At 39.9% G+C, this 24,339-nt stretch overlaps 1 protein-coding gene across 5 annotated transcripts in view; it reads left to right on the top strand.

Moving 5' to 3' along the window:
• The first annotated feature begins 16,191 nt into the window (after window positions 1-16,191).
• PCMTD1 (protein-L-isoaspartate (D-aspartate) O-methyltransferase domain containing 1) overlaps window positions 16,192-24,339 on the top strand; it is a 40,601-nt gene continuing 32,453 nt past the window's right edge. The window contains exons 1-2 of one of the 5 annotated variants that reach the window (XM_058819274.1): window positions 16,273-16,397; window positions 18,375-18,494. The gene's annotated coding sequence lies outside the window, so the exon portion shown is untranslated. Of the gene's footprint in view, window positions 16,398-16,794; window positions 16,911-18,374; window positions 18,495-23,870; window positions 23,992-24,339 lie in introns of those variants that run through there. The other 4 variants (XM_058818491.1, XM_058820067.1, XM_058821531.1 and 1 more) reach the window with 4 other exon arrangements.

Raw genomic sequence — 24,339 nt, 5'->3', positions numbered from 1 at the left:
ACTACTTGTTTACAGCCCTAAAATTGAACTACCATGAGAGTCTCTCTGAAAAAATAAGTTGAAAAAAGATTTTAATTACAAGTCTTACCTGAAATACTCTAGTATTTGATCAGAATATTCCTTAGTGACGCTGCTTTGGGGAGCCAGTGTAGGAATGAAGCTCTGTAGGGGGGCATCTCTGACCCTTCCTCCCACCATGGGAAGGTGAGGTCCCCTCTGGCAGTGTGTGCATCACTAGAGGCATTTGGGGCTTGAAGGAAGAACTGATTTTGTCCAATTGTTTTCAGGGTTCAAGGTGCAACTGGACAGACTTATTTAAGCATGGACTAGAGAGCTCACTAAACTACAAGATGACAAACAGGCAGTAAGAATACGGGAACAAAACATTTTATGACACAAGAAATCTTTCAGAGAGTGTAGCAACCTTTTTATGCTTGTCTATCACAGAAATATTTTGAAGGTCATAAAGCATTCCTTCTTACCAATTATTAGATTAGTAAACAGGAGAGCTTACTACAGGGATATAAATATTAGTCTTTAAAAAATTGCAAAGATACAATTACATATCCTTTAGCAAGAACACTATTTTTCTTTCCCATCACTAGATTTGTTACTTTTTTTTCCTTTAGTCATAAGACTCATTTTCTTTGCAAATGTTTTTTCTACCTGAGACAAATTTGTAGAAACTGATTTACTGAGAGGAATTCTGACACTTTCCTGGCAACTTGCAGTGATGCCTGGTGAAAACAGCTAAATTTTGCTGTAGAAGAAAATTGCAAAAAACTCATGAAAACAGCTTTTGAACTCATCCAAATGTGATCTCCCTAAAGAAAAATCTAAATAGAAATGTCAGGATTGTAGTTTTTAACTCACTTTGGGAACCCTATTTGGTATACTGGCCATACAGCTTAATAGTAAAGCTGCTTTTGGTTTGGTTGGATTTTTTTCCCCATAGAAAAAGAAAAAACACAAAAAAAAACCCCAAAAGCAAACAAAACACTGTAAGACTTATTTTTCTTGTAAAGCTGCCTAGACTGGATATCTATGATACAATATTGCCAGGAGACTGTTTTGCTTCTAGCAATTTCACCTTGAAGTCTACAAGATCTGATAAAATCTTGTAGAATAAAAAACCATAAATGTTGGTTGTCCCTGTTTGTCCAACTCCCCATAATCAGACACAAGCAAGTAAAAGTGGGCCCAAAGAAAAGCCAAGAGCTCTGTCCCTGCATGCCATAAATCAGAGATCACTCTCCTTCGCCTTGAGAAAAATGTAAGGCTTGTAGTGCAAAAGCTACCAGAGGGCACTACCAGTATTTTGGGTTCCCTACAACAGCAGGAAACTTGTTCTGCTTAAGGGAACCCAGAAGTGCCACAGCCTAGGTATTTCTCCTTATCAAGATTTTGGATTTTGTTTTGGTAAGCACTCCACCCAGGAAAAGGAAACCCACAAGAAATTTGCATCCAAGCAAGCAGCGTGACAGGGACTTTAAACCTTGTGTACTTAACAAAATTCATCATCAGTGCAATGCTTTTTATATCCCCTATCTTGGTAGTTAATTTCCTAAACAAACTTTCAAAGCCTCTAATTTAAATTCTTCATGGGTATAACCTGTTAAAGGTGCTTCAGATGACAACTTAATAAAGGCTGATCTTGTGAAAACAGAACAGAACAAGATGACAAGAAATTAGAGTGCTATTCTTGGTTTTCCTTATTTTTTTCTAGTTCTTTAAAATTTTTTTAACCTTGCTGTACTTCACTGTACTCGAAGGCTAATGATGTATGCCTATTCTACAGAGAACTGGGAAAATAATTATCTTTACATTTCAAAGCTATGGGAATGAAAAGTATCATTACTTCACTGTTATTTAATTGTGTTAAAAATTATCCTTCAACTTCCATTAAAGTCTTCGGTATTTAACATAACGAGAGAGCAGAAGTAATGAATACCACAGTTCCTTATTTTCTCAATGGGTAAAGGTATTTATATGAATTAACTGGCAAAGCCAAGTCTTTTTAGAGGAAACAGAACCTAACTTCTCTCTAAAGGAGGAAGAACCTCTATCAAACTCATATCACCAGTTTAATTTAAGTTCTCCATAGCAATTTTTTAGTGTTTCAGGTCTGGGAGCTTGTGGGTTCTGTGAACATCACAGCGCTGCTCTAGTAATTACACTGCAAAGAAAAATTATCTAAAGTTATCTAAAGAAATGAAACTCTCTGGTGTTAACATCCCAGATGGGAACAGAAGAACAGTAGGAAGCTGACTAAACACAAATCTCTATATAGAATTTTAATAACATTTTCTCAACACTGTGCTGACTAAAATAAGGTATTTCAGAGAATTTCCTGTAAAACAAAAATCAGCTCTAAGGGCTCACTGAAAATTAGTAACAATTATTAATGCCACTTCCTCCTTCCTTTGCACTAGGCAATGACTGTGCTTCTGAAAACAACTCTTGCGAAATCAGAAGAGTTGTCAGGAGAAAGGAGACTACGACGGTGACGTCAGAAGTTTAATGATCTATTAAAAGGGAACATTCGGATAGCTGAGCTACATAGATGAGATGCAGTAATAAACCTATGTAAAGACATCCCCCAGTTCCCAAAGAATCTACACTCTGTTTCAGGCAGAGAAAATAGTGAAGTTATTTTGGATGTTATTATACTTTGCAATAACACCATCTTTGGGTGTTACTGATCCCTGTGACTATTGGGGGAAAAAAAAAGTGTGCTAAACAACCCTAAGAATGTTTATAGTTCTTTAAATAGTAACCATCAAGAAAGAAATTTATCAGAGTTAATACTTGCTTAATTTATGTTTTAAGTTTTTAAGGTTTTGGATAAAATGTAGGTATTGAGTAAGTTGGTTTGAAATTTTTGAAACTGGTTATAGCAGGTCACATCTTAGCATAGTAAAAGGTTTACGTCATGACTCACTAAGAAGGCAACATAATTCAAATGCTGAGTCTTTACTTTTAGTGTTTCCATGTCTTTTTTTTTCCCCTATGAAATGAAGCACGTATTTCATCCTCTAACTATAAAAGTCTTCAGACATCACAGTCACCTGCAGCTCTGAGTCACAAAACAAATATTTATTACATCCTAGACTCTCAGTATCCAATTGCGTTTTGATTCCGCAGTTCTGATTCCAATGAATGGTGTCACTCTTCTGCAACAGCTAAATTAGTTTTTAAATAGCCATACAAACACTACAACCATATACTTAGTTTGTCCTTGTTGTGGAAAATTAATTAACATGTGACAAAATAAATTCTTATGTGGGAAGAAGGTCAGTGAATGAATTAAGTGAGCAGTCTTAAGATATCTCTCACATTTAAACACCAGAATAAAGATGAGTTACTGTTATTGTCTGAAATGACCCTTCTTGGCTGCAGGTGGAAAGTCAGAATAAAGAAAGGTACTACATTGACTTAATTAATAAGGTCAGTGATGATGCAGATGGTACCAAATGAAAAGCAACGAAAAAAGCCTCAGGGTAATTTGGCTCAATGAACTTTTAACAGAAGCACACCCACATTACATGGGAAACTGAAACTACTCTGACAGTCAAGGTCCAAAGTACCCAAAAGTTGCAAGCAGAAAATTTCATAGAAATGTTTAAGTATCTGGGATAAAGAAGGATTAAACAGTCAAAAGCTGCTTCTGTGGCATAAAAGAGAAGAAAAAATCTTAAACTAGAATCCAAGGAAGTATGACATTTGTAAAATAATTCAGAACAACTCTGAGGTATCGAGGATGCATTTTCCACTGTGCCTTTCTAAAATCTGTTTCTTGTGAATATTCCAGAAATTAAGATGCTTCTACTCTTTCCTCTTCACAGCTGAGGTTCAGGAGTATTATTTATTATTTATTTATTCTTTATTTAATATTTTTTTTTATATTCTAAAACTTCAACTAAAGATTCTGGAAAATTTTGTAAGACAATGCTATCATAAAAGATATGAAGAGCTATGCAGCAGCTTTCATCTAATTTTTTAATGTTAAAAGATATGTATGAACAGAATGGAGCAAGATAAAATAACCCAAATTCTGTGGTTTTGTTTTGCCATTGTATATATTGTATACCTATTTTTTTTAATATATCTATGGAATTTGACCCTTATTACAGGTGTATTTGAAGAATCCCCATGAATCCAGTTGGATACCAAATAATTTCATTTGTCATACAAATTTGACCTATGTGGTTACTTACATGCTGGGTAATGCCTAAACACTTTTATTGGTCCAGGGACTTAAATCATTTGGATATAATTCTATTCATAGGTCATAATTACTAACTTTGTGTACATTATGGATTCAATTCTCCACTATATGACAAAAATACAAGTAGCTTAATTCAGGTAAAGCAAAACACAACAAGGAAATTTATTTATTTATTTATTTATTTATTTTCACCAAACAGGTAAGGTTGGAGCAGACCACTGGAGATCATTTAGTTAGAGCATGTTACTTAGGCTTGTGTCCAGACAGCTTTGGAATATGTCCCCACAAGGAGACTCCACAACCTCTCCGGGCAGCCTGTTCCTTCCTACACTTTTCACAGAAAAGAAGGTTATGGAGCTTCATTTTCTATTCTACAGCATCAGCATTCTTTTCAGACAACAGAAGTATGAAATCTGCAGAGTTCTGCAGTTACAACTACTTAGAAGCCAAAGTGAGACTAAAGTGTAAACTTTCATTGACCTAAGTTGATGCTGGCACAATCTAAAAAGGCATGTTTACCTGCCACTGCTAGATTTACCTATGATCTAGAGTATGCTTTGAGCTCCATTTTTTCGGTAGGAAATGGTTATGTGAAGCACTGAAGCACCCAAAAATGACCTAGATACAGATTTTAAGAACAGGAAGTCCAATAGAAATAATCAGTGAGCATTCTCTAATAACATTTTGCTACCTATACACTGTAAGACATTTTCAGGAGTGCAAATTCCAATTATATGCCAGAAAATGCAAAAAAGCACATCAGTTAAATACACCTCATACCTTGGGGGAGGAAAATGAGGTTTGTATTATCACTGTCTTTTCATCCTCTTTAGTAGCAGGCTATCAAGTCATACAGAGGCAAACAGCATGTGAAACAAAGAATTGTGTTTCTTTTTCTTTAATATACTGAAATTTTAATTGTTCCAGGACCAGATTCTGCCACTATTATAATGTATAGCATACTGTTAGCAGAACATTTATACTTTTCTCACTTAGAGCCCCCTGAACACTTTGTTGCCACTGAAAGTTTCAACATGCACTCAAGAAGAAAGGCTATGTAAGGTATAGCCTCATACTCATCTGTTGCCCCATTGATTTCTGGCTGTTATTTTACTTGAGAAGTCACAGACTTTAGCAGAGTAATTATCACACTCTCTCATGCCTGTGTTTATTCAATGCTTTGTTCTTTTTCTTTTCATGTAATTGTATGAAAAATTAGAGATTGGGTAATACAGTTAAAAGCATATAACCCCTATGAAGATTCATAGTTTTTTTATTGCCAAATAGTTGATTTATTATTTTTTTATTTCTTTAGGTTAGTAGAAAATTGAGATTTTCAAAGAATCAAGATGAAACAAACATAGAACCATATAATGGTTTGGGCTGGAAGGGAATTTAGAGATGACTTAGTCCAACTTCCCTGCTAAGACCATCCACCATGGCTCTGAACAGTTCAGGGCATCTGCAGCTTCTCTGGGCAACTTACTCCAGTGTCTCACCATGATACAATCTTTCACATGACTTAACGGGTGGAGATTTAGGCACTCATGCAGATCTTTTGGAGTACAGAATGTTCAGTCCTGTAGTTGCATGCAAGAACGAGTTGGCTTTAACAATATCTTCCACTATTACCAGTATGCACTAAGAGGAAAATATTGCCCTTCAGCATTTGCTCAAGGCTTAACACAAGCTTACTCATCCTTGTCTTGCACATGAAGAGAAATGCATTAGGCCAAATAAAAAAATGAGAGAGATCATAAACCAATTTCTTATCACAACAGTAAGACATAATTTTTACAAGAGACCAAATGCCTAGCTAAGGCTGCTGAAACTATCAGAAGCTTTTTAACTTGGCATAGCTTCAACATGACAAATCAGTACAACCTTCATCTTGTTATTACACCCCGTAATTAGGTATTCACTGCAAAGTTTGGCCTGTCAAGTTATGTCTTTTAAGAGCTCCATTTGGACTTGATCAGTTAAGAAGATCAATGTCATGGTCCAGTGCACCAAGAGGCTGTAATGGTCCCCATGAGAGCCCACTCACAAGCCCTGCCTGCGGCCTGAGAAGATTCATTTAGCCTCAGGCTCAGGTTGCTCTATCCTATAGGTGTTACCCTCACCCCCACATCAGTGTTCTGGCTTGTTGCCTTGCTTTTGCTCTATGATCTCTCCATAAACTCTGTTGCTACTACCACTCTCCTTTGCTTATCCCACTCTCAGATCAGACTGTGCCCTGGCAATGAGAGGTCTACTCATCCTCTGCTGTGGCTGCTCTCAGCTCTTCCTTCCCCTTTAGCTTTGGAGTCCTTCTCTTTCTGCTAGGTGGTACTTAGTGGCCACTATTCCTGTCAAAATGAATCTCTCTTAGAAGTGAGAACCCTGAACGTATTCAGCACATAATGCAAACAGCTGAGCATGGAGCAGCTCAAATCTGAGCTCACTATGAGCACACTCAGTTACAAGATTTGCCTTCAGTGTCTTGCATTCTTCTCTCACTTTAGCCACTTCTTTCCAAAATGTGCTAGTAACTCTTCTTCCAATATTCTCATGCACTTGCAGGATGCTTTGCCTGGCATGGGGTAAAAAAAGTGGAACAGTGCCCCATTTACCAATGGTAAATGAAGAAGGTGGCATCATACTGCTTTTGGTGTTGAATAAAGCTGAAACCTGTCTGATTCATCAATCCCAAAATTAAGCATTCTGATAGTGAGATGAAGATGTGGTAGCACTGGTAAAGTACCCAGATAAAGGAATAAACATGTGGTACTACCAACAACTTATCTAAAGCTGCTGAACTGACACAGCTGGCCTGGAGACATATGACTGACAGTGAGTCACTCTATACCATAAAAGCCCAGTCCTGAATTTTAGCAGCAGTCTTGTAAAACATTCCTTCTAGGAGTGTATGTGAGGAGGTTCCTCCCATGAGAGGAGATGTCCCTCAATGTTACCTTTTCAGTCTGAGCAAGAGATTTGCCCAGAGTCACTGGTGTGGGTGAGTAACATCAATCTCTACTTAATAATTAATACAAGTGCTTTAATATAATTGCTTCAACATTGTTTTATAATACAGTATATTATAATAGTTGCTATAGCTCCTATACTGTGTAATAAATAATTCTAAATAAATAAAAATTATAAAGATCTTCTTGTCTAATTGTTATCATAACAAAACATATATATTTATATAAATAAATCTTGTTTGCCATTCTTAATCTTGCAGGACAAAGTTCATTTACACATGAATAATCCTTTAGACATAGACTGTTGACAAATCTAGGACTAAGATTTGTTGAATTTACAGGCAATTCTGACATGGGAAGAGACGAGAATCTGAACTCCATGTTTCAGAAGGCTGATTTATTATTTTATTATATATACTATATTAAAAGAAAATTATATATTAAAACTACACTAAAAGCACAGAAGAAAGGATTTCATCAGAAGGCTAGCAAGGAAAGAATAGGAATGATGATAAAATCTTGTGACTGACCAGAGAATCTGAGACAGTTGGACTGTGATTGGCCATTAATTAAAAACAACCACATGAGACCAATCAAATATGTACCCGTTGCATTCCACAGCAGCAGATAATCATTGTTGACATTTCATTTCTGAGGCCTCTCAGCTTCTCAGGAGAAAAATCTTAACAAAAGGATTTTTCATACAATATATCCGTGACATTGGTTGGATCTAGCCACACCCAAATCAGCTGGAGAAATGGCCAAAGAGAGACTCACATAGCCAAAAAGAGAAATGCATATTGCTCCCCATAGCCACAGTCAATTAACTGACTTCAGTGATGGTATCATACCTATCTCACGTGTCAAAATTTTTACCTTTCTCACAATTGCTCCAGGAGCCAGGAGATAAAAGGGCAGGCCATTTAATTCCTTTTACTGTATATCTAAGCCTGTGGTGTACAACTGCAGATGAGGAACTCTAAGAAAACACTCTAAATATTTGGTTGAGATCTGCTGTAGAGATACTTTGCAGCTCTCCTGACAATGAAGTTACATCTAACTTACTAAATAATGTGCTCCGCAGACAGAGTATGAAGTTTCACTTTTAGTGCCCTTGCCATCTACACATCTGTCAAAGACTTAATAATAGCCAACTGCATCATCCAAAAAGGCAAAAACAAGAGGGGAAAAAAAAAGTGCTAAACCTCTTCAAAATTTTGAGAAAAATATAAATTGTACTTTTTTAAAGCATCAGGAGTTTGGAGGAGGCTAAAACAAAAGATTATGCTATTTTCTGTTAGAAAAAAGCTTTTTGAGAGCAACCTGCATGCTGCATCTTAAGTACAAACCTTTTGGCAAGCCTGTTGGATATAATGTAACATTTGTCCATGTCTCACAAAAATTACTTACACTGGAGGATATAATATGAACTTAATTGATACTAATATATTAATATATTTTATATTAATATATTATCAATTATATTAATACATTTTAAATATGTATAAAATAAATTAGTTTTTCCCTGCTTTTTTGGTAGTCGGTTGATAAAGGATGCTTTTAGACAATAAATAGAAGACCAAATATATATCTCTAACAACTCAATCCTACTGATTAAGAGATTTAAATTCTTTTAAGGGAAAAAAAAATATATAAACATAACCTTCTCACTTTGTCAAAAATATTAAATGAGTTAGAAATGGAACTAGAAGCATTTTTGACACATTTTCAACATGCAGATAGCTTTCATTATCTTTCCTACTTAAAGATAAAAGTTGCATGTAAGAAATAGAGTACTTGGAGACTATGAGGGATCTGGTAATCAGTTGATCTTAAAAGCCTCCAAAATTATGAAACATAGGCCAGCTGACTATCAGTAACTTTACTACTATACACTGTATACACTAATACCCTACAGGGTATTATAAGCCCAAATATAAAAGAGAGGCTCCACAAGTTAAATTTTAATTAATTTAAATTAAATTACATGTTATTCCATATTTGATTAACAAAATCAGGCAAAAATAAAGTGAAAACATTTATTGTTTTCAGAATAATATGTGTGCTGTTTATTTGCTATAAATACAGCAACTTCCTTTAAATATGACTCATTCAAGGGAAGCTCAGAGACTGTCTTTAAAGTATTAACCATGGTGGCATATATCTTTTCTGGGTTTGAAGGACTGTGTTCCTTCTAAAAAAAGAATGTTATAAATTTAGAAAAACACCCTATTGATTTAAGAAAAGGATGACAGAAAGAGTATGTTGTTGACTCACTGTCAGCTACATCTAGAGACAAATCAACATATTTCCATGGAGAATGTCTTGTGCTTGCAGTTTACAGTCAATAAGGAGGACAGAAGTGATAATATATGACACTTTCTGCTTACATATTCATTTTTGTATCCTAATATACCTCTGAGACAAGTTACAAATGGTTTAAAGCAGAAATACTGAAGGAAGACATTTCTTTTTCTGTCAAGGGTCATGGAAAAAATAAAAAGTAATATGCATGAAATCTAAATAACTGGCACTTGTCTTAGTACCAAATTCTGAAAGATTTTTTAATATTTGGTTGTGTAACTAGATCTTGTAGTACATCAATCATTATCTAGATGTGCTCAGTTTGTTGTATTTACGAGCAACATTTGGTTGAGCACTTGGCAGTGACTACAGGCCACTGGAACCCTTCTGTTGCTACAACCTCAGGCTTGTTCTTAACAGAGAAAAAAACCCCAGGAAGTTGCACACAAGAAATTAGAGGAGTAATTTGAAGAACGCCAAAAAGCTGATCATGAGAGACACATCCTTAAGACCAATGTCTATGGCAACAGACGCCATTTAATTTATTCCTTCATTTCATTTACTCATTTGCATCTTTAAGTTAAAATATGGGCTTCATTGTTTTGGTATTTTTCTTTTTCTAGTATGTGCTTTCAATGTCTTAATATCTGAACTGAGCTCAGCTTATGTTCTGACAATCAAGATACTTCTAGCTCTGTGCCATGCTTTGCCCACTGCCAGAAGCTCTCCCAAAAATTGCTCCAGAGGGGCTGACAGTGATAATACATAATACCACCCTAGCAGAACAGTTTATGGCAAGGAAAAAAAGCCTCACACACTCTCCTAACCAGTGGTATGCAAGCATATCACTTTTTAAGGTTATCACTGCTATTCCTGCCTACTCAGAGCATCAAAAGAAGATGGTTTTGCTACCATTGTATGACATTTCTTTTCACAAAGTTGATAAAAGTTGTGAATACTTCAATGGGGTGTGAGAGGTGGGATGCACAAGTAAGGTTACAGGCATCCCAAATAAATATATATAACTCAAACCTCAATGCATTTTATTTGGAGTGATTCAGAGGAATATGACTGTGATGCACAGCATTAAAAACATTGTACAGTTGCTTAATGCAGTTCATATTTGCAAAGAGGGCATATCAAAATTTACAGCAATGAAAATCTCCATCCCTAAAACCTCAAAATTCCTTAGCAAGTTACAATAACAAGCTGCCTCTCTGAAGGGGGCTAGAGAGGAAAAAGGATGTGCAGATCTCAAAGAAATAAATGGCAAGTCTTAAAGACCAGTAGGAATACTCAATGAAGGAATCTGGCACATAGACAAGGCCTGTAATAAAGGTTGAATTACTCCTTTTAAGGCACTCTTTTCAATCACCTAGCTCTGGAGCTTTGGAAAACCTTGCAATTATCTAAAACTTGATTAGCATACAACTACTTTTATCCAAGACAGTAATGCTGGGTTTGTTTATCCACACTGCAGATTAACAAGGTCAAAGATGCAGACACCCTATACACTGCGTATGTAGATCTTACCAGTTTTACAGGTGAAATCTTTCAAGTCTCACCTGTCAAAGCAACATTGTACAAATGTGACTAAACTGCTTTCGGAGCCAGGCCACACCTCAGCTGCACAGCTGCTGGCTCCAGAGGCCCACATAACAGCCTGTGGATGATGGTTTGCCAGGCTGGTGTCTGGCCACTCCTGGGCACTGCAGGCTACACCTGACCAGTCCATTACAGCTTAGCTGCGGGTGTGCTCAGGTTCTACATGCCACATGAAGGGACTCAGCTTGGGCACTCTCTGGGGGATGACCCACTTCTGTTCCTGAGAACTGAAACATCACTTACCACAAACCTCTGGAAATGGCACGATGACTGCTGGGGTACAGGTGAGAGCCACAGAAGGTACATTCAAACATTTAGGAGCGAAGAATACAAAAATAGAACATTTTAAATATATGAAAGGTAGGCCAAAAATTCAGGACAAATTAAACTGCTTTCCAGAAGTTATTTACTTTTTTTTTTTTTTTTTTTCCTTTGCACTACTTGTGTTGTTTTTATTAACACAGTACTTTTACTCTCTGAGACAACAGAGTAATGCAGGAAGACCAAGGCTGCAGGACAGGGGAAGCCACTGCACCAGGTCTCCATTTCAGGGCCTCTTCCTGAAACAAGCCACGCCAATGGAATGTGTGACACAGCGTGAGGTATGTGCTCACTGTATCCAGTTGCCAGAAGTGATATCTGTTGTTGAGAGCTGAGGACAACGTCTGAAAACTGGAGCTGCTACTTCTGTAGTACATCTTTTTTGTTCTACATCTGTAAAACCAACCAGTCAAAGTCTGTCAGGAAAGAAAATCTATGAAAAATAAGGGAAAAGAAAGAAGGCAATCAAAAGAAAAAAAAAAAAGACAAAGATAGAGATTAGTGGATGAAAGGTAAGTGTAAGTGTCAGGAAGTTACCAATATGAGAGAGTATATTAAATAGATATAAGAAATCAACAACAATTTTAAAATGCTTGGTAATTAAAGATGAAACAAAAGTACAGAATGAAATTTGTCTGGGGAAAGGAAATCTAACAAGATTGTGGAAACTAGAGAAAAAAAATTACATGCAAAATGAATTAGGAAAAAAAGCAATCAGAAATAATCAGAAAACATTTGCTTCAAAATGACAGTGAGTTATAAATATTTTCTAAAAAGCTGTGTCAACATACAAATGTATGCACAACAGTGTGAAATAACTAATTACAAAGAGAGCTAAAGTGTAAGTCTCTAATATCCTTATCCTTGCATTGACTTTCCAGAGCTAAATAACAAAGTAAAGTCCTTTACTTGGTAGGAATAATCCAAGCCTTAAGAAATCCTACATACATTATACTGTTACAACTTTATGAAAATTAGATTTCATTGCAGAACATAAAAAAATATTTTAAAAAGTATCAGCTTAAGCTCCACCAAAAATTTTGCAAATTTGAGCTTTATTAGATTAAGAAAATGACATATATGTCTAAAAAGACATGTTAAAGAAAAACACTTTAATACTTGATTTGTATGTTTTCTGTAGCATTTAAAAATATTTTGAAATGCTTATTGAATAACAGAACATAGAATTGAAACTGATTCAAATCAAAGTACCTTAAATGCAATGATATATAAATGGTTTCCATTATTTAGAGATGTGTAAAAAATATAAGCAGTGCAAATGATGCATTATTTATTAGCTTTATGCCAACAAGATTGCATTGAGGGAATGTAATTTGCACCACTCCACTTTTAAACTATTGCCATAGTTAGGAAAGCCAATACATCTAAAGGACAACTTTTTCCTACATAAATAAAAAATTAAATATGCCTAATAATATGCCTAGTCAGTATTTGTGACATGATCTTTATTTGATAGAGTTTTCATTATAAATTGCTGTGTATATCCAATTTTCTGTTCATTATAGTAACAGTTAAGTCTAAATACTTAACCTTAATGACACCGGTAGCAAATTTCAAATTTATCTAAAAAATTGCAGTCTTGAGTACTTGTCTATCAGATATCTGAATGTTATAACCTTCACCAGAAGCACAGAATGAAGATTCACTGGAGACTTCCACAGAGTTCAGACTTTATCTGCATGATCATGAAAAAATAACAAAGCAGCAGGACAAAATACTGAAAAAGTAAATTATGCTTAAATCTGCAGATACAATAAAACCATCCCAAACTTGCACAGAATAATGAAGTTGGGGGGCACTTTAGCCTAACTCATTGTTTTATGAGGATGAAAGGATGTTCACTGTGCTTCAGTTAAGAAGTGGGTTTTGTTATTTCAATTTCATTCAGGCAGAAAGTGGGAAATGAGGGTTTTGAACTTAGCAAGCTTGTACAGAGCTTTGATGGGCCTGTCACATAATACTTTAGCTTTTTTTGAGACTATTAACTTAGATTCAAATGAAAACAAATTTTGCCCAAATGATGTGCATCTCAAATTTAAAATGAGATAATAAATATCTTTCACACCAAGATGCAAAAGTTACCTGCTGCATCAGAAAACACACACCTTAGTTCTTTTTTGACAATGGATGGACAGGAGCTGGAACACATTTGGAGGACTATATATGCTTGAGTAAAATTTTCTGCTGGATCAGAATGCTGCAGCTTCTTTTCAGCTCTGAAAGAAGATGGCAGAATGGGCTTCCTAACTGTATGTCCATCTTCACTGCAAATGGAAAAAATAGTTCAACCGTGGTAATTTACAGAGGAAAAAAGCTATCTGAAAAATTCTCTTAAAAGTGAATGAGCAAAACATGGCCATAACTTCTGTCCTGACTGAATACTCATCAAGTTCACCTCGTCTGACAGGTAATGCCTACATGCTGCTCAGGCACAAGAATATCTAGGATGTGATGGAAAGAGGAGGAAACCATCACACATACAATAGGCAGGGAATTATACACACTTATTACATCTAACTAAAAATTCCTAATATAAACAAACTTACAACACGCAAAGCCAGCAAAAATTATTTGTTTACTGATGCAATGATGGAAGGCAGATTTCAATGTAAAAACTGACTTTATGTGTTTATTCTCCCTTTTATCTCTCATTGAAGGAGCCATCAGTTGGATCACTAATAGGGTGGCAATTTGTAGCACTATTTGAATCACTCAGTCCAACTGACAGGAGACATTTCTTTCTGAATCCTGGCCTAACACAAACTTTCCCCCTTTTCTTCCAGTTATCCTCAGCTGTTGCCATCTACAACCATTGTGTGCTCCGGTTATGAACTAATCCTGCCCCCCAACAGAATAATACTTCTGGCCTCCTACCAGCTACACTTTTATGTCCTTCAATTCTCAGGATTTTTAGTTAGAAATCCTGTTCCACCACTACTCAAACTTGGGCTAAAGCTCAAATCTTTGTGCCTTTTGGCTGCATTTCACAAAGCACTCAGTGCTTACAACACTCTAGATTAAATTATCATTGTAAATGTCTACAAGTTATCTAGATTAGTTTTATTATAACACCCACTCAGCTTCAGGTTTTCACATCCATTAGCCTGAAATCCTTAAATAATACACCTTTTGCCTGATTGTTTGGTGAACATGAACTTAGTGTTCCTGAAGTCATCCCTCTTCTGATACTGACCTCAGGCTTTTCTCATTTCTTTCCACAACAAAAACAGATTAGCCAAGTTAGTACAAGTCCTGACACCTGTGTAAATCTTAATTTTCCCAAACACCAGCCAAGCCTACTTTCTCCACTGACTCTCCAAATCCCACATCATTCCTCCTAACCAAATCAAACATGAGACAATGCCTCAGAAACATCACTTGGGACCAGGGCTCAGAATGATCCAACACTCTTCATCACCTTGGGCTTCAAGTCTGCACTGGGGCCTCAGGCTTCCTTGACTTCCCACTTTTTCATGTCTTGTTCCTTCCACGGTAGTCCTTCTTTTCCCAAATTCATGGAATCATAGAATACCCTGAGTTGAAAGGGTTACACAAGGATTACAAAAGTCAAACTCCTGGCCCTGGAAAGGGCCACACCAAGAATCACACCATGGGATTGAGAGTGTTGTCCAAACATTTACGTCAGACTTGGTGCCCTAACCACTTCTCTGTGGAGTCTATGCCAGTCCTCAACAACCCTCAGGGCGAAGAATCTTTTCCTTATACCCAGCCAAAGCTACCACAACATGTCCATGCCGATCCCACAGGCCCTTTGCTGCTCACCAGGAAGAAATCAAGTGCTCCCCTCCACTTCCCAGGGAAGCTGCTGCCTGCTGTGAGGTCTCCCCCCAGGTCTCTTCTCCAGGCAGAGCAAGCCAAATGACCTCAGCTGTTTTTCATGCAGCATCCCTTCTAGACCTTTTTAGCATCTACACAGCCCCCCTTTAGACGCTTTCTGACACTGCGAATGATTTCTCTGAGCTTTCCTCGCGATCTTTCTTACTTCCTGTAGTTTTTAAAACTATCGACAACACAGCCCGAATGCCCTCCTCTCGAGGCGTGGGGGGAACCTTCTGGCCCCCTTGCGAGAGGCCCTACGGAAGGGTCCCGCAGAGGAAGATGAGAACGCAAAGCGGAGCTCTTTCCTACGGGCACCGGGGGCACCTTGCGCACGATTTTAAATCCGGGCCTCCGGCACGGCTGCTTGACCCCCAGCGCCCACCCGCGCTGCCGTCGCCACTCGGCCCTTCCGCACGACAACACGGTGCTGCTTTCCCTCCTCGGCAGCCCACGGGAGACCAGAGGGCCGGGGAGAGCACACGGGATTGCCGGCAGCGCTGCTCGGCCGGCGGGCAGAGCACACAGGATTGCCGGCAGCGCTGCCCGGCCGGCGGGGAGGGCACACAGAATTGCCGGCAGCGCTGCCCGCCGGCGGGGAGGGCACATGGGGCTGCCGGCAGCGCTGCCCGGCCGGCGGGGAAGGGGGACGGGCACACGGGAGACGGGGGTGGGGGGAAGGCAGCGTGCGGGCCGCCAGCGACCCTAGGGCGACTGGTGACGAGCGCCGCGAGCGCCGGCTGCCCATTGGCTGTAGCGAGGGGGACGAGCGGCCAATCAGGGCCGGGCTCGGAGCGGCGCAGCGCTCGCCCTCGCCTCGCCCCGCCCGGCGGCCCCGCGCGCGGGGGGCGGGGTCACGTGACGCTCTGTTTACATCCTCTCAGCTGTCGGGCCCCGCCTCCCCCGTCCCGTCCCGTCCCGTCCCTCGCACCGGCACCGGCCGCCGAACCGACCCGCGCACCCCCGGCCCGCGGCCGCCAGCGCCGCCCTCCCTCGCTCGGCCGTTTGCCCGCGGCCTGCCGGAGCGCTCTCCTGCCTGCGATTCTCGCCCCCACCCCCCAGGCGGGTCTCCCCGGTGCCGCCCAGCGCAGGGTCCGGGGTCCGCTGCGGAACGGGTGAGTGTCCCGCACTGTGGGGGGTGGGCAGAACTGCGCTCCGGCGGCGCTGTGCGGCGCGGAGGCCCCGTCGGGCGGCCGGGACGGTGGGTTGCCGCGGGGGAGGGGAGATTGCGGCCCTCCGGCCCCTGCCCTGCGGCCCCTGCCCTTCGCTGGCTGCCCGGGCGCTCCGCTCCCCATTGTCCGCGGGCCCCGCACGCAGGCGCGGGGGAAGGGGGATGAGGGGGAGGCGTTGTTTTCGTGCAGCCGGGACAGGGCGAGGGCTCGCCCTAGGGAGGGACAGGACCGACTGTGTGCGTACGCCCTCGGCAGCCCCTTCTTCTCTTCCTCCTTTGCCCGACCCTTGCCACCCCTCGCGGCGTCTGCGTAATGAATAATCTCTGGCCCAAAACGAGTTGGGGGAGGAGAGGTGGTTGGTGTAGCTGCCGTGGGCCTGGGAGCTGTGAGAGGACGGGGACAAGAGAGAAGGTTCCAGCCTCGAGATCCCGGCGGGGGGGTGGTGGTGCAGGCAAGGTGAGGGCAGCGCTTGTGCCCCGCTGCGGCTCAGCGCCCTGCCTCCCCCCTGTGACGGCTGTGCGTTTGCTTTGCGCCTTTGAGGAAATGCAGTGAGAAGGGAAGCCTGCGGTTTGGGGGATTTCTTTGGGCTTGGTTTGTTTGTTTTGTTTCTTTTTTTCACTGTCGAGTCTTAACAACCTCGTGGGTTTGTGGGGACTGCGTCTTCCAGGCCGAGACATCGTTGAGGGGTGCGTGAAACAACATTGTGTTTTGTTTCAATAAAAACCCGTGGGCTAATGCAGGGTATTTCTCTTTTTGGGAGTGGAGGAGGTGGTGCGGCTGCAGTATGCGTAAGATACTTTGTTTACATAAATAAAGTGTGTGAAATGCGCGATAACTTCGCTTTTCGCTCGCAATCCAGGGTGAGTCGGTCGGTGAGCATTCCTGGCGGCAGCCGCCGAGGAAGAGGAGCGGGCTGCCGCTGCCCCCCTCTTTGCCATAAACGCACATTTTGTCTCTGTTTATATTGTGGTCTCTGTTTTGGCTGGGAGAAGACTAAGGGGAGGAGCAGGAACTGGCTCCGGGGCTGCCACCTCCTCCTCCCGTCTGTTTTCTTTGTTGTTATCAGCTGGAGGAGGCGTCCTGGGGTCACGTCTGGAGCCGAGCTGCGGTCTGCGGCGGTGTTAATGGGATTCCTCTTGGGCCCGAACCTCGGGCCGCCTCCGCAGCGCCTGTGCGGGTCGGCTCTGCCCCCCGCGCGCCCTCCTCCCCCGGCCTCGGCAGCTGTCCGCCGCTCGCTCTGAAGTTGCAGGAAGAGAAGGGGGGGGCCGAGGGAGAAGGAATCTTGGCATTTATTTGATACTCGGTCAGCAGCCTGGGCCTGCTTTATGCAGCTCTGTCATTAAAAAAAAAAAAAAAAAAAAAAAAAACCAAAACAAAACAAAAAAACTAAACAAACCACCAAAAACCAACAAAAGCAAAAATGGGAACGAACACCTAAGGTGGAAGGGTGAGGGGCTGTCTGTTTAAAAAGAAAACCTTTATGAAAGTGCTAAACTGCTCCAGTGTGTGGAAAATGCTTGTGTCCTTGCAGTATTTGCCAGTGCCAACATAGTTGGTGTTCTCCTAGGGGGTATTTTTTTTTTTACCTCTGTCAAGTAATAGGTCAAGCAGAGTTGAACTGCAGGCTTTAGCAAGAATGTAAGGTTTCTTCTCATAAAGTGCAGCAAATGTTGAGACCCGCACAAAAAATACCCAGAATAAGGCTAGTCAGCACTTCAGCAAATTAATGAAGATACCCAATTCCTCTTGACCGTGTGACCTCTGTGTTACAGAGCATGCTTTTCTGGATGGAAGGCACAAAAAATCCAGTGCTTAGAGTTAGTGAATTACAATATTGTGTGATGAGAATGTCTTTGTAACCTTAATCCATTCTGCTTGCAAATGAATTATAATGTGCTATATGCTTTTTTCCCTCAACAGGACCATTACCTTACTCTGGGCAGAAGATCTCTGGAAAGGATCAGGCTTGGATAAATGGAGCTGTCTTCTGCAGAACTCCTGCCTGATTTGTTGGGAGAGTTTGAAAAGTATTTTGGATTTGTAGGTGGAAAAATGTGTGACAGATAGATTGGTATTTTAACTGACTCTGGGTGAATAAATATAATGATAGGAATGTCAGAAGTATGTGAGTGAGGTCAGAGAGCCACAATAAGGGCTTTGGAGATGGACACTTAGCCAGATGTTCTTTACAACAGTCAGTGTCCCTCAGAAGTGCTAGGAAATACAATTGGATGTTGTTGGGAGGTCTGCAGTGAGGAGAATATAATGAAATCACAGAAACAGAAAAAAGTATGTAATACTGGATGTAGTCCTGGATGGTCAGATTTTATCCCTGTGTCTGTGCTGGGTTAGGTTCCTTCCCTGCATCATCTCTGATCTTCACTCCAGAATTTTTGTAAAAATCTCCCTGCCTCTCTAATTGGCCTTCTTTCTGGATTTGCTTCATCTAATCTGTGGCATTATTTGCTTTAGATATGTGACTGACCAGGTTCAATTTTGCAGTATTCTATTACATAATTGATAAATTATGAAATCTTGCCATTTTCATAATCATAATCGTGCCAGTTTGGTGGTTTTTATTGGTTGCCTTATGTTTGCCTGTCAGTGACTGCTGCAACCTGCAGCTCCTTTTGAAGAGGCTCCTGCCTAATAGGAGACTTAAAAATAGGACCTCAGTGTCAGGCATGTGTTGTAGTTTCCATGACTGTGGTGGAGTGTACCAGAGCAGTCACTTGGCTGTGTTTCTATAAACTTGAAGCACTTTGAGATGGAAGTGTGCATTCTGAAGCTAGGCTTCTTAGGCATGATAGCAGTGCAGGTGTAAGTCTTAAGGCAAACTTGGAAGACATTAGCACAGAATTCCTACTGCAACACATTGTAGTGCATCATTCTTGTTTTTGCCCTTAGAGCCAGGCAATAAAATTTCCCCATGCAGTGTCTCAGAAAGGTTTATGTTGGGTGTTTCAAAAGTTCCCCAGAACAAATACATTAAAAGCAATTCTGAAATACTAAGCATTATGGTAATGCTCATGCCAGTCTTAAAGGTGCATGGAGAGAAACAGAGAATACAGTAATTTTTTCTGGATGAGAGGTGTCTTTACATGTACCTGTTCTTGTCATTTCCTGCTTTGTTCCCATTTTCAGTAGGAATGTCACCAGAGATCTGCTATTCTACCCTGCTGAACTGAAAGTGATGTTCTGGAGCTGATGATTAATTAGCTCTCTGTGTAAGAAAAGTGCCTTGAAGTCTCCAGCACTTGGCACTCTTGAATGCAGACATCGTTTATATAATCTCATTTGTTTTACCTACTTAGAATGTAAACTCCTCAGAGCAAAAGTGGGTAGAATGTAGATGCAATTATGTTTTGCAAATGAATAATCAGGTATGTGACTGGCCTAAGGCACTCCAGGAATCTTCCAGTAGGGTTGGAAGTTGATCTGCATACTTCATCCTCTCCAACAAGTGTGGATTTTTTGGATGGAGTACTCTTTTAATGTATCTGATTTGCAGAACTGTGTTCACACTGTTCTGCTTCATCATTTACGGAGTTATAGGGACTGAAGTGTGGTAGTTATATCAAATATTATGGGTATAATTACATGAGAGCATCAGGAAATAACTACTGTGTTCCAATTCCTTTGGACCTTATTTGTGTGCACTGGATGTTAATGAAAGCCTTCAGGCCTCCTTCATGCAAGCACTTAAAGCAGTTTCTGCTGCTGTGTTACTTAAGAAATTTGGGCTGGACTTCTGGTCCTTGAAGAAAGGATAAAATTTATAGTAGCTCAGGATGCTGAATATAATATTTGTAGAACTGAAAGATAGCTGGCTGGCATTCAGAAGAAGAGTGTTGGTTTTCTCTCCTTTTTGTCCTGGTATGTCATGCCTTCTTCATGTTTCAGAGAAAGTCTTGCAAAGGTGACAGTGATGTTAACTTCAAGGAGCTTGGAGTACTGATGGAATGTATGTGTGTGGATTCTTGCTGAATCTACTTCTGATCAGAAGCTTATTGGAGATGTTGAAAGTAAGAAGTAAAAGTAAACCTGAAGTAAAATTGTCTTTAAAAATAGCAGTTAGTCCAAAGAAACTTATTTTTGGAAAGAAGAAAAGTATTGGAACCTATAGGGTTGGAAACAGGTCTGGAGAACACTTGTAGGGTCTTTATCACTTATACATTGTGACTGCAATTGGTATGTCACATATTTCTCAATTTTATCAGTTCTTTAAATGGAAGCACAAAAGTATGAATTGTCCTTTATTGTGAGGAAAAGGCAGTGGTTTAGAGGTCATTACTGAACACTTAAAATAAGCAAAGGAAGACAAACTCCACAGCCCTGAAAGAGGTTAGGTGTGACATCGGGACTCACCATGGGAACTCACAGACTGCAGGTTCTGGTGTATTCTCATACAGTGAAGTTGTTGGGTGGGGAATTCCTGTGGAAGTTCTCTTCTTAGAGGGGCTGTCTTGGGGCAGAAAAGTTTTTGGAGCCGGCTGCTTAGAAAATGCATTTTATGAACAGTAGTTTTGGACCTCTGGCTTTGTTTTGTTTAGTGAAGACAGGATGTAAATATCTTGCTTTTACAAATGCAGAGTATTGAGCTCTATGAGTTGCATGCAATTGGAGGTTTAAGATACTGTGAGTGTTGTTAAGGTTACATAACTGGTGAGGTTTGGAATGCCTCTCAAGTATAGCATTTCACTTGATTTTCTCACAGTAGTGTTTGCTCAGCATACAGTTGCAAAGCAGAGTTGTATTTGCTGTGTTCCTAGGGTGCAAAAGAGTACAGTTGGAATTAATGCTGAAAAACTTGTTTGGAGGAAATAATTCAGAATTTGACATCAAAACCTTAAAATCAGGTTTAAAAGGTAACAGGCTTTCATTGAGTGGTTTGATAGTGACATGTTTTTAATCCTGAATGAAAGACATTTATATGGAGGTGCTGCAGGGCATCAGAGTTGTCAGCATGGAGCTGTTAGATATGAGAGGATTTACTTGAAATATTAAAAACAAACAAAAAAAAAGATGGCAGGAAAAATCTGAATTAGAGATAGCTCAGCAGTTAGAGAAGAGAGTCCTTGTCTTGGTTGATGCCATGCGTGCTTTACTGGAGATGGTGTGTGTTTAGAGACACATATAAACAGAGAATATGTGGACAACCAACCAATTCTGTGGTGGTGTAGAGACTGTAAACAGGATCTCTGTTCTGAATGTTTTTAGAGCCTGGTGATGACAGACTGGTTGCAAGTCAGTGTCTCCAGGTTTGCTCTTCTGGTCCCTTTTGGCCAATAATGTCTTTTATCTGGTTGCTTTTTCCGTTCCAGCAGTTGGGTTCCTTTCAAAGCAGTCTTAAGTGACACGGAAAGAGCAGCTCCTCTGACTCAGTTGCAGAGAAGCAAGGGCAGGATGTGGCCAGAAGAGTTTTCTGTTTTGTTGTTTAGCACTAATTGTTGCTGTAGCACCGGCCAAGTAGCCAGCAGTTAGCATGAGCACCTAAAATAGCACTAGAGGTCTGTGTTAGAGCACTCACCTCACAAGTACCAGAAGCTTGCTGTTTTTATTACAGAACCTTTTCTTTGCATAATTTCTAAACAGATAAGTCTTACTAAACCTGTCAGTAATCATAATTATTTCTTCCTTTTTTTTAACAACTGGCTTGTTAAACTTTTAAGTGATAGGTGCATATTTCTAATGGCAAATTAAGCAATCTTGAAAACTATTTTCAGGATGAACAGTGACAACTGTGTAATACTGGATAATGTTCCTCCAGGAGGCATCTGTCACTGGGAAGATTTTTTTTTTTCCAGCTGATGTCTACAAATGTCATTTTAGATTTAATGGTAAAAGTTAAAGTCAAATCAGAGTTGTTCTAAAATACTAGTTTAAGATGTAGTGAAAGGCAGTATGCAGTAATATTGTAGACACAAAAGGAATGTGACTATTAAAAGCATGTATTGGTACCATTCTTCAAGTAAAACAAATATAATTGATTATTAGTTGTCTTCAGGAATGAAAGGTAACTAGATTTAAAAGAGATCATCTCAGAGGTGACATGTCCTAATTATGTGTTCATATTTAAAAAAGACAAATCTGCTTCTCCAAAAGGAGATTTCTGCATCAATGTGTGGTTTTTGCATGTGAAGGGATAGTAATTGGAATTGTTTATAGTAATAGTCAGCTAGTGAATCAGAGTTGGCAGTTGATATGCCTGTGGCATCCCCATCCCAGATGAAAGGCTTGATTCCTATAAGTAGTTGTTTTAACATTAAAAGAGGAATTAGGACCATGTGGTTGGCAGAAAATGAGATGTGATTACTATTTTGAGATTTTTTTTATTTCTATAGCAAGTGTTTATAGCAGATATTTGGGAATTACCATGTGGTTTTCTTGACATATAAAAGAAAAAGCCAAGTAATGCTATTCATCCCAGTCAGGATGACTGTGCTGTTATATCATGGTCTGTATATTAAAGTTAAAAAAAGAAATGATTGTGGGAGCCACTATCCTCTTAATCATATTTTCAGAACTATTGTTTTTGCTTGATAGGTATGACTGAAATGAATGCAAGTCAGCATTGCTGAAAGACTGAACTCCAGTGCAATTGCTAAAGGAGATGCTTAATTTTGATAAATGGCTAATATAAATAAGTTAAAGTAATCAGGAATGCTGTATTTCTTCTGGTACATCAGTTTGCCATTACAGGATTTGATTTTCATTTGAAAATCTTTGCCTGAGACCCATGAAATTCTTGTTTACTGTTGTAGTTCTTGTTGGATTCAGTGGGTGGGGTTTTGATGGCTTTCTTCTGCTGGGCATGTGATCCTGCTCTTTATTTTCAAAACTGTTTCCTCTAGCCTTTTGAGAATGAGCTGTGGTTTTCCTTTCATTCCATGTAGTCCAGTTTGTTTAGCTTTGCTGTGTTCTTCCTTCAAGAAACACTAAATTTGGCATTATTGCGGTCAGAAGGTCAGTGAAATTGGAAAGACACAGAAAAGTCAAGCTGTTGAGTTTCTTTGACTTCTGCTGAGCTGACATCTGCAGTATTATAAAATCCCATAGGCCTTAGTCTCTTGTTATTTGCTTCAGTTAATTATGCATTCATCATGACTAAGACTCATTACTGCCAAGTTTCCTGAGATTCTGTGATGTTTTCTGAAGTAATTCAGTTGTCAGAAAAAGTCAGCGTAAAATTTGCCTTCTCCATTCTGGCATGCTCTGGATAAATTGGAGTTGTCCATGATGTAACTACATCAGGTTGTGTGAGTGTAGCAACCTCTTGTGTTGTATCTGTAAACTACACTTATGTAAGGTGAAAACCATGTGCTTTGTATGACTGCAAAAAAACTGGTACAGTAAAATTGTGGGAATGATGGTTATTGTGAGCTGTACAAGTGCACAACTGCTATATAGGCAATGATAAAAGGTTCTCAACTACCATTTCTTGCTGAAGAGTTTGCATGAATATCTTGGAATGATTACTGGAGCCTTCACAAATGCTTCAAATCCTTCCCAGATGACATCTGCCATTGTTGGTGCTGTAAGTAAATTATAACTTTGGAGCCACATTTGCAGTAGTACTTGATTCATACCTGAAGAAAAAGAAAACTAGTAATTCAGAAACATTTTCAAAATTATAATGTGTTTATATTTTGGTTTGTGCTTTTAACGAAGGGCTCTAAGGAGTTTTGCTTAAGTATTTCTAGTTTTTAGTTTGTGTCCATGGCCTCAGGTGCAGTGAGTTGTGAGGCTGAGCATGTATTCTCAGTAGCGAACAAACAGATGTATTCAGCATCTGTGTCTATAATTTGCCACCACACCAACACAGGAGATGGCAGTAAGGCAAGCACAAACAGCACCAGTGGCCTCATCCTGTTACTCTTTCTGG

Source organism: Ammospiza caudacuta, chromosome 1 (genome assembly GCF_027887145.1).
Source record: "Ammospiza caudacuta isolate bAmmCau1 chromosome 1, bAmmCau1.pri, whole genome shotgun sequence".
NCBI classification, from domain to species: Eukaryota; Metazoa; Chordata; class Aves; order Passeriformes; family Passerellidae; genus Ammospiza; species Ammospiza caudacuta.
This window is presented reverse-complemented; position numbering and strand designations above follow the sequence as displayed.